This window comes from Podarcis bocagei, assembly GCF_964188305.1.
Source record: "Podarcis bocagei genome assembly, chromosome: 12".
Classification (NCBI taxonomy): Eukaryota; Metazoa; Chordata; class Lepidosauria; order Squamata; family Lacertidae; genus Podarcis; species Podarcis bocagei.
The window spans coordinates 50,227,711-50,239,406 of NC_138137.1; the positions used below are offsets into that span (position 1 = coordinate 50,227,711).

Sequence of the window (11,696 nt, forward strand, 5' to 3'; positions counted from 1 at the left end):
CACGTCATCTGGGATCCTGCTATCAACACAGCTTCAGTATTAACAAATTATTCCTAGAGTGGTTTCAACAATTAATCTCCCTCCCCAGGGGACTCTGGGAAATGTGAGGGAGGTAAGGGTTTTCTGATGACTCTCAGCACCCTTAACAAACTACAGTTCCCAGGATTGTTTGGAGGGGAGCCATGGCTGTTAAAATGACATAATAGTTCTTTAAATGTATGGGATGGATGTGGGCTTGGAATTTAAAAAAATAAAGATCAGGAATATGTTATTTTCCACACAAAAATCCACTCCTAGGATTGTATCCAATGCAAATTCTACTCGGAGTACACCCATTGAAATTAACAGACAGGACTAACTCAATTCCATTCATTTCGATGGGTCTACTCTTCAGCTATGCTTGGTTATCCCACTCCCACAGCTTTCTTTCACTTTAGCACTATAGTTTAGCAGGAGTAATAGCGTTGTTGCCATTGTTAGACAAGTGAGAAACTCTTGGCCATCTATGTGCAGAGATCAACCAGTTGATCCTAATCTAGCTTCTGAGCACCCCTGAACTACATAGCATGCAGGGAAGGGAAGAGCAATACTAGCATCATCTGCAATACTTATAAACTTATATACTTATAAACAATATACGATGGTTATCTCAGATTAAGGATTGGGGAAAGCTTCTAAACCCGTATTAAAAAGAAGCTACATCGGGGTACATCAGTTCTGAAGGTTAAGAGAAGTGCTATTTCTCTCCAGTGTGCATTGTCTTTTAATATGTAATTTTATTTCATAATGTGTGTTATAACCGATTTTATTTCTATTATGATTTTTTTTAGGTCAGCTAGTTTCTAACATCTGATCTTATCAGTATTTCTAATGTATATTTTATGTAGAGGTTACAATGATTGTGCAGTATAAAAATCCTGTTACATAACAAACAAACAAACAAAATCTCTATAATATTAACTCTGTAACTAGTTTTCTATCACTCTCGTTTTTCTGGGCACTGAAGAATAATGCTGTTTTGCATTTTACTACTAGTGACAGTCAGTAGCTTAGATGGCTTTTTAAATAGGGATTAGACAAATTCACTTCAAATAGGTCTGTCAATAGCTATTAGCCATGAAGACTAAATGGAATCTCCATGCATGGAAGAAGATGGGAACAGAATGTGGAGCTTCTTAGACTAAATGGACCTTGGCCTCATTCCCAAAGGCAAGTCTTAATTAATTTGGCCTAACAGACCCACCTAAGGCATGGTTTGACTCAGCATGTCATCCAAACCTAGGCTCATGGTTTAGCTCTCCCAGACAAACCATAGGCTAAACCTCTGTTACATCTCATGGTATGTCTGGCGAGAGCTAAAGCAGGAGCCTAGCTTTGGATAACATGCTAAACCAAAACCAACAGAGGAGCAATGCAGCTGCAATCTTCTCTCTGGGAGCCTGTACGTTTGCTTGTTCATGTTAAGCCATGGTTTGGCTTAGTGTGACATGCAAACCAGGATGTTCTTTCTCTAAATTATTAAGAAATACCAATAAATCAAATCTACTCTGCAGCCATACAAATGCCAGTGCCATACAAATTCCAGCATGGGTTTCTTAAAAATAAGTCCTGCCAGACCAATCTGATTTCTTTTTTTGATGGAATTACCAACTTGGTAGATCAGGGAAATGCTGTGGACATAATATATCTTGATTTCAGTAAGGCTTTTGACAAAGTCCCCCATGATATTCTCTCAAGGAAGCTAGTAAAATGTGGGTAACTATTAGGTGGATTTATAGCTGGTTGACTGACCGAACCCAAAGAGTACTCATTAATGGTTCCTCGTCATCCTGGGGAAAAGTGACAAGCAGGGTGCTGCAGGTGTCTCTCCTGGGCCCATTGTTATTCAATGTCTTTATAAACGACTTGGATGAAGGAATTGAGGGGATGCTCATCAAATTTGCAGGTGACACCAAACTGGGAGGAGTAGCTAATGCTGCAAAAGACAGAATCAGAATTCTTAACAGATTGGAGAACTGGGCGCAAGCTAACAAAATGGATTTTAGTAAGGGCAAATGTAAGGTTCTGCACTTAGGCAGGAAGAACCAGATGCACAAATATAGGATGGGGGACACCTGGCTTACAAGCAGTACATGTGAAAAGGATCTAGAGGTCTTGGTGGACCACAAGCTACAGTCCGGTACAGCAACAAAAAAAGCTAATTCTATTCTAGGCTGCATCAACAGAAGTACAGTGTCCCAACCAAGGAATGTAATAGCCCCACTCTAGTCTGCCTTGGTCAGACCACACCTGTCCAATTCTGGACACCACAATTTAAGAAGGATGTTGACAAGCTGGAACATGTGCAGAGGAAGGCAACCCAGATGATCAAGGGTCTGGAAATTAAGCCTTATGAGGAACACTTGAAGGAGCTGGGTATGTTTAGGCTGGAAAAAAGGAGACTGAGAGGAGATATGATAGCCATCTTCAGATATGTTAAGGGCTGTCACATGGAGGAGGGAGCATGCTTGTTTTCTCCTGGCCTGGAGGGTAGGACTCAAACCAATGGCTTCAAGTTCAAGAAAGGGGACACCGACTAAACATTTGGGAAAGCTTTCTGACAGTAAGACCTGTTGAGCCATGGGACAGACTGCCAATAGGTGGTGGACTCTCCTCCCTTGGAGGTTTTTAAGCAGAGGTTGGGTGGCCATCTGTCATGAATGCTTTAGCTGAGATTCCTACATGGAGGGGTTGGGCTGGATGACCCTTGAGGTCCCTTCCAACTCTAAGATTCTATGATTCTATGGATCTCTGTGGAGACAGAAGCATCTCATGGCACTGCTTCAAATTCAGAAGATTTTCCTCCTTAATACTAACACAGTTGCTGAGCCATCTAGTAAATATTCAGATAATGAGGTTATGAAGCTATTTGCAAGGATGCTACATCAGTGCTACAGAGAGATGTGCCAATGCAAATGTTTCATATCCTTTATGTGTATTTTTTTTATTCTTGATTGTTTACTGAAAATATAGATGCTTACTGCAGCAGACTGCTAGCCTGAGGGAAGTATTTTCTTATTGTCCTTCATAAAACCTGCATCTTCCTTGCGATTTCCCCAACAATCACTTTCAGAACCTTGAATGCCAGGTTGCTAACACTTTTACTTTGTCCATAATCATTCCTTCAATCTGCTGAAAAATGAATTTTGAAGAACATTACAATTTGCTTCTGCCTGGGGGTGACCATATTTCCTTCCTACGTTCTCCTGCCAGTACAAGGTAAAGTCTGCATATTATATTTTATTTAACTTGTGGACCCATTGCTAGGATGTGCTGTGCAATCACTGCATAGACAAGTTAGCTTCTCACAAGGTGAGGTGTGTGTATGCATGCTTAAAATAAGAGTTGCAAAAAAAACACAACATTTTTAGAGATTGCAAATAATAATCAAAGACCTAATTACTATTACTGTACAAAGATTTGCATGAACAGGTGTGCTATTTTTAAGCCAACAAAGAAACATGACCATGAAATTGATTTTGAGTGGCGGAATGACTTGACTTCATCCAATGTTGACTACAGTTTGCTTGCTGATCTCTACTGCTCTGCCACTGAGTTTTACCACTACAGAGAGGAATGTCTGGTGAGACAGATTATTGGTGAAGTCAGTAACATTACAGTATGTTGTCCTAGAAGGCTAGTTAACCTGAGCACCGTATATGGGCTAATCAGGCAGAAGAAAGCAGATTCCAAGGTCAAAATAAAGCTGGAGGAGGCAAGGTGAGGATGATTTTAAGCTGAAACAGAGGGTAGTGAAGGAAGTTAAATGAAGATCGGATAACAACACAGTTGGAAAGTAAAGTGCAGGCTATACTTTTTTGCACAGAAAGAGGCTGCATGAAGGAAAAGGAAGCTATTCAGAGGGCCTTGGAAGCAGAAGTGATACCAGTGACTTCAATTTTATACACCTTTACTTGAAAGCTTAAGTACATTAAGCACAGCGGGACTTCCAGAATGTCAGGCATAATTTGGTTATGATATTAAACCAGTTATCCTAGCTTTCAGACCACTATAGTAAGTCTTGATCAGGGATTTGCTTCAAAACGCTTTTAAAAAAATAAATTATTTCAGAAAACGATTGGCCTACTTAGGTCGCTCAAATGTCCAGGCCAAACTTAAAAAATAATAATCATGCCTGGGGTTAGGGAGTAGCAAAGTCAGTTGCCTACCAGGGCATATGCCCCACTAGAGAACCCACTAATGCACTAATGGCCTCTAAATCACCATCATATATAACTTACATTTTCTTGCCACTGTAGTACAGCTGAATGGAAGAGGAGAGGAGTTGGCCACTGCCTGAGTGCTACACAGGCTCAGACCCATGCAGTTCTAGAACTGGCTTGCTTCCTCTCCTGGCTGGTTGTTGGATCAGGGCTCTTTTACTCTGCAGGTTCTTTGACTCTCCACACGGCCACACGACTCTCTGCTGACACTGGGAGGGGAGGTGGCTATGTGCGAGAGGATCTGCTGGGCACTTCAGTCTCTCGTATGGAACCCGATAAAACCCAGCACTGTAGAACAATGCTTAACTCCAAAGCAGCGAGCAGTATTTTTTCTCTTGGCATCATAATTGTTTCACATTACACATTTTTAGGACCTACACAGTCTACACAACTTTGACTTTAAAGTCTGCTTTAAAACACCCCCAATCAACAGCCTGAGCTATTGGCAGCTATTTCTTTGATTCATAACCTGCCCATCTCTTTAAGCCTCAAAGCAAGAAACCGCTTTTATAAGCGAGTGTAAAATATCCACAATTAAAGGGACAACTTGTGCACGAGGCGAGGTGAAGCCATTTGGCTCAGGTGGCGGCTCTAAACCCTTCCCTTGCCGTTGCACCACAGCCAGCCCTGCTGGGGCTGACCACACCATTGACACAGAGCTGTTGCCCTCACTGCTACTGGATCTGTGGGTGGTGGTGGAAGCATGGGGGACGTTTTGGCTACTGTGGGAAAAGGTCTCGGGATGGCCCTGCTAAACAGGGAACAAATATATGGGAATGCAGCCAAGCGGAAGCGTTCTGCCAATCGGTTATAATCAGTGCTTAGCAAAAGTAGCCCCACTTTCCTTAGTGAAATTTAATCTCCATTACAATTAGGAACCTAGGAAGGTATCTTGTGCCAATGAAGACCGCTAGCCCATCTGGCTCAGTATTGCTGACAGTGCGTATCTGTGGTTCCCCAGCAGAGGTGGTTTTAGGATAACACAACCGGTTTGGCTGTACTACATGCCGTGCTGCAGTGGGAGCCACAACAATGGCGTAGAACGGAGCAAGGGGGGGGCAGCTGAATTTTAGCACCACACAGGATGCCACTGGAATTTGAGAGCCCAAAGTCCACCACTGTCCCCAGGGGTTTCAGCAGAACTCCCTAGACACAACAGTGATTGAACCTGGAATCTTCTACATGGGCTCTGCCACCGATCTATGACCTTTCCCACTCATCAGTAGTTTTCATCAACTGGTAGCGTGGCCCTTCAGTGGGATTTTGGAATGGGACCTCATTCCATGTGCTGTATTGCAATCTCACTAGCCGTTTGGGGCCAGATGGCTTCGTGTTATCATACACCATTATGCAATACTGAATTAACTCCAAGCTCATTAGCACTTGGCATCCGAGTTCATTATTAGAAGGAGCGGAAGCGCTATTAAGAGTGGCTACTTAGTTTCACATTATTATAGCTTTTGATAGCTATTGCCAACTATGTATACAAAGGTAAGGGCCAAACTGGACAGGATATTACCATACATTAAATGTAACTAGCGTCAGATTCAGAGGTGTGATGCAATATAAGGAGCATCTGCTGGGGAAGTTTATAATTCCTGGTAAGCCATCAGGCCTAGCAGGGATGTAAACATTTCCACTCCGGCTACAGTCCCATGGGAAATCCCATTTGCTTTGGGAGAAGGAGGAGGAGGTTAAATTTCCACTCCATACTGGCCGGGATCCCAATATATATAAATACATACATGCAGCTGATGGTATTAGCATTTTTAGAAGAAAAAACCTATATGTTCAATGCAAAGATACACATAATAGCCCATCCAACTGGCCCTAGAAGAGTGCAGAAATGAATGCCAATCTTATCCAGATCATCATCAGCTTCTTATCTTCTGTGGCCCTATGCCAGTCAGCAGTCCCCCAGTTTTAGAAGAGGCCACAAAAATACTGCTGGACCATATTATACTCAGGGAAAATCCCCACTGTAGCAAAAGAGCAGATTATACCAAATGATGAATAAGAGAAGGCTGAAGTATTTGGCTAACTTTATAGACCCGATCTCTGACATTCAATCCCCTTTAACAGAAATAACTTATCATTGTGAATTTAATTTTAAAGGATTACTGTGATTATCGCTTTTATTCTCAATGTTTTATGAAATTAATCAATATTTTGCATTAGAGAGAAGTGCTGAATTTCTCATGCACTTGATTAATGCATTATTATCATCCCAGTAATTAAAAGTAACAGGGTTATACACAATCAGCATGTACATCTTACTCAGCACCTTTGGCAGTTGCCTGCAGAAATTAAGCTCATTAATCACCCTGACCACAAAGAAAAGTAAGCTGGGGAAAGCAACAGAAAAAAGCTCTGTTTCATTGGGGGGGGGGCGGAATGTTCAAAGCCAATATCGAGAAAACCATTAGACTATATTCCAATATGGAAAACATTAATCTCAAAAGGAAAAAGTATGAGTGTGCTGCCAAAATTATAAATTAATGTTCTCCTGTTGCACTGTTCTGCAGTTACTTCACATTTCTTCACCAGATACTGTATCATATCCATATCAATTAATCTGGGCAGGCCGGTCTGCAACTAAGGGAGTATGTTTTGCACACACAGTATGTGTATTTGCAGTCTCCCAAGTTTGGAAATGAACGTGCCATGCCATACAAAGCTTCATACTATTTACCATTTATATAACTTTTTAGAATCACAAGCATTACCTCAATAATAATAAAAAATCCTTCCAGTAGCACCTTAGAGACCAACTAAGTTTGTTATTGGTATCCTTACAACAATGTTGTCAAATAGACTAGCATTATTCTCTCAGGTGGGGGGGGGGGGAGAAGGAGATAAGACCATAAGCTGAGATAATGATGGCTTTGCCTAAAGGCTGCCTAGTGAGCCTGGGTTTTGCATATCACAAAGGCGCACCTTTCTTTTTCCTTTCTCTCATGCCGGCGGCTATCACCTTTGCAGGCCATACTTCAGACTCCAGTCTCTCACAAAGTAAGAACTGCTTGAGCCTTTACATCAATTACCTCTCCAAGACTGTGAAATGAACGCCTGTGATGCCGCATTATTTTCTCTTATCAATTTTCCGTGGGGGAGAAAGAAGAGTGCAAAACAAATCTCTAACATCTGGCCTTTGTTGTGGTCAGACAGCTGGTTTATTTTTCATTCCGGGTGCTGCTTCATTTGTTCCTCTCTTTTTGAATCTGTTTTAGCTACTATTATAAGCTTCCTTGCAAAGCTAGCATTTTTTTTAAAAAAAAATAATAATTCTTACAAGCCACTGTGGTGCAGACTATGAATGAGCAGGGGTGGGGAGCTGAGTTCAAGTCTCCAATCAGCTATGAAGCTCGCCTTTAGCCAGTCACTCCCTCTCAACCTAACCTACTTCACAGATTAGTTATGAGGATAAAAATTGGGGAGTGGGAGTAACATAACAAGGTTGCTGTGAAGATAAAGGAGGATAGTCATGTACAACTCATTGGAGTGCGAAGAAGAAGAAGAAGAAGAAGAAGAAGAAGAAGAAGAAGAAGAAGAAGGAAGAAGAGTTTGGATTTGATATCCCACTTTATCACTACCCAAAGGAGTCTCAGTGTGGCTAACATTCTCCTTTCCCTTCCTCCCCCACAACAAACACTCTGTGAGGTGAGTGAGGCTGAGAGACTTCAGAGAAGTGTGACTAGCCCAAGGTCACCCAGCAGCTGCATGTGGAGGAGCGGCGAATCAAACCCAGTCCACCAGATTACGAGTCCACTGCTCTTAACCACTACACCACAGAAGGAAAGCGAGCACAAATAAAAGAATAAAATAACTGGGAACGTCCTAGCTCACACTCATAGCAATTATGCTAACTTGCTCTCCAGGTGCACCATGTGAGAAAGGCTAGCTAGCAGGGCACAAATGATGAACAAGACAGCGTGTTGTGGTGGTTAGAGACTGGAATCTAGTGGACCAGGTTTCAAATCCCCCCTCAGCCATGAAACTCACTGGGTGACCTTAGGCCAGTCACTGTCTCTCAGCCTAACCTACCTTACAGGGTTGTCATGAGGATTAAATAAGAAGTGGGGCAATCATGTATGTCACCTTGAGATCACTGGAGAAAAAGGTGGGATATAAATGCAATAAATAAATAAATGGGTTCCCATGTCTCTCTCTCACTGTTCGGGGTACTTTTTATGCCAACATATAATGGAATTACAATCAAAAAAATAATGTGTAGCTGCTACAAGGAGGAGATGCTGCATGCTGGATGGGGATATCCCCAGGGCATGAGCCAGTGCTTCACATACCTCTGGTGTAACAAAACAAAGAAAGGACCATGCTCTAGGCCAGGCATGGCCAAACGTGGCCCTCCAGCTGTTTTTGGACTACAACTCCCATCATCCCTAGCTAACAGGACCAGTGGTCAGGGATGATGTGAACTGTAGTCCCAAAACAGCTGGAGGGCTGAGTTTGGCCATGCCTGCTCTAGGCATTCTAACCCAATACTTATTGCAGATATGTTTCATTTTTAAATGTCTTAATTATTTTTTAAAAAATTCAATGAATTGAACAAATACTGAGCTAGTGAACACATTTTGTGGAACAATGTACTCTTAAGGTGTTCCCTTATATGAAGTAGAACCTGTATATAAGTCTCGATATATTTTAATTGGGCTGAACCTGTGTGACAAATGCTCAACCACTTTTATGGGAATGCTCTCATTAAAAACAAGAGCTCCCTCACCCAGTTTTAGCCTTTAATATGAAATTTATATTAGAAGTCTAATCCTTCTAGAAAGGGGTTCATAATGCAATCACCAACAGAGCAGCCAGTTATCAAGCATCATTGCATACAATATTAGCAGGATTTAGCAGGATTTTCAGCAGCCAGGATTTCCAGCTACTGTGCAAAGCAGATTCTGCAGAAACCTACCAAAATCACAGCTCTCTGCACCTCATTTAGCTGCTTTTATTGTTGCACATCACCTTTCCTTCCCTCTTAATGTCGAAATTGACACTAATTTACATTAAATCTACATTTAAAAGTCCTTGCTAGCATCACTATTCTGAGCACTGCTTTTGCAAGGAAGAACTTTGATTTCTGTTCTTTGCCATTTTTTACCAGTTTGCCAAGGTCAGAAATCCTGCCTTGGCTCATAAGCCGAACACTCTTCACTAGCTGACAGCAAGCCACTGAAGGCCAATAAAGCCGCCAGTTCCCTTTAAATGACCCAATGCAAAGTATGCCAGCAAGCAAGATCTCCCAGTGGTAGAGCTGGAAAGGTTTCAGTACCTGAGACAGCTCCCCAAGAGAAGCACTTTTCAGAATGATCAGAGACAGGAAGAAAAACACAGGATTTCCACATTGCTGTCACTTAGCACTTGAACACTTAAACAGCTCTTTTTTAAAAAAATGAATTCATCCTAACCCTGCCAGATTAATACATGTTGTAACTCTAAATAGCTCCCACTTTATCTAAACTTCTTATAAGCTTATATGTTGCAGTGTTCTATTTCCAAAAGCCTGGCTCTACACTTTCTCTACCCACAATTCAAATGTTAATACAACATATTCTGAAGACATGTAGGTCTGCTTTTGTCTCCCAGATCCTAGAATTTGTTAACTTTGGGGAAGAGCTGAAACAGCGACTAGGGTAAAAGCAGACAGAAGCAGCTAACCATCTAATATACAGTTGTTATATCTGTGACTATAGGAGTAAAGGAGGATGCATATTCTCATTAATAAATAAGAATAAGAATAATAAAATTTTATTCATACCCAGCCCTCCCCAGCCAGGGCCGGACTCAGGGTGGCTAAAACCAAATATAAATTACAATAAAATGGTAATAGACAACAACAAACAAACAAACAAACAAACAGTTAATTAAAATATGGCTTAAAATACAGCTTTAAATTAATTCCCACCATATTGTTTCTAAGGCTTCAGGGAAATTGTGTTTCATGCTCTGATTCCTTTTCTTTCTACAGTTCAGTAGACTATTAGGAAATGGAAGGAATGGACCAGGTGAGAGGTGTGTGTGTGTGCCTGCCCAACAGGTCTTACTAGTAAATGTGTTCAAAATCTCAGCCTTAATGAAGCTAACTTGGAAGGATAAGTAGTGTCAACAAAAATGTCATACACATGATAAATCAACATTTGTGCTACAGTTTTTGATTATCCGAGACAGCTCCAGACATCTGTCATATTGAGAACTGGGGCTGGGGTGGAAAAAAAATAAGCTTCAAGCAAAGTATTACACAGAGAGAGAGAGAGAGAGAGAGAGAGAGAGAGAGAGAGAGAGAGAGAGAGAGAGAGAGAGAGAAACAGGGAGAAACAGTCAGTGGAGGGATATACCTTTCCTTTCTTTCCTTTTAAAAAAGTCATTTCTTTGCTTTATCATGCCGCCATCTAGTGGTTAAAGCCTGAGATAGGAGGGACAGGCGTCAGACAAACACAAAAACATTTTCATCGTTTTGTTTCAAAAGGATAACCCCTAGGATTCCGAGTTAATTAAATTTAGATCTTTGTTTACCCTCCACTAAATAGTACAGGGATACTAAATAGGATTTAGCTTTAGGATCCTTTTTTTAAGGTAGTGGAAGTTAACTCCCCTTTTACATCTACTGGTTCTTAGGAAACAGACCGTCCTCCTCTGTGGACTCTTTCCATGAATTTTGTGCTTATCTCCTTGCTGGGAGGAGGGGAAAAGAGACGCCCAGCCCTCCAGCTACCTCCCACAAAACACGTTCTCGATCAGGAAATAAACAGGCACAAAAGAAAATCCTACGACTTTCCTTGGCAATCTCTCTCTCCACGGGGATCTTAAGTGAGTGAAGCCGAAAGGAATTGTTTTCCTCCTGCCCCCACCAAGTTCCAGGCAATCACCAGTTTGTGATAATTACTAGTGACTTCTATAATTAAAGGCTGAGCACAGCTGCAGCTCTAATGGAAACTTCAGATGAAACAATGCTGAGAAATACGTATTCTTCGCGGATGGAGCGAAGCAACCTCAGACGCGAAGAGCCCTTATGGTGCGCCGCCGCCCACCCCCGAAAAAACTTTTAAGTTACACATTTATTTAACATGCACAAAGACACACACACACTACCACGGAGCTGCATCTGAATAGGAAACCTAATAATAAGGGCATCACTACAGGCTAACGGTGGCGATGGTACACAACCTGTCTAATTCTCTTCTTCCAAATCAATCCAAGAGGATTTTAACTTTTCCCCCCTCCCCGTTCGCGCCATCATCAACCCCAAGCAGCCAAGCAAGTACCCTGGATGAGTCACTCGTTACTAAGGCAATATGCAAATACAAACTCTTTGAAATCTCTGCTCCCATCAGCAGGAAAGAGGGGATGGCGGGGCGGAGGGTGGGGAGAGAGAGAGGAAGAGGAAGGGAAACGTGTTTGCTCCAATTTACACTTCAG

At 41.8% G+C, this 11,696-nt stretch overlaps 1 protein-coding gene across 4 annotated transcripts in view; it reads right to left on the minus strand.

The window, feature by feature from the left end:
- DPP6 (dipeptidyl peptidase like 6) overlaps positions 1-11,696 on the minus strand; it is a 527,660-nt gene that overhangs the window by 364,354 nt on the left and 151,610 nt on the right. The gene's annotated exons all lie outside the window — the stretch shown is intronic.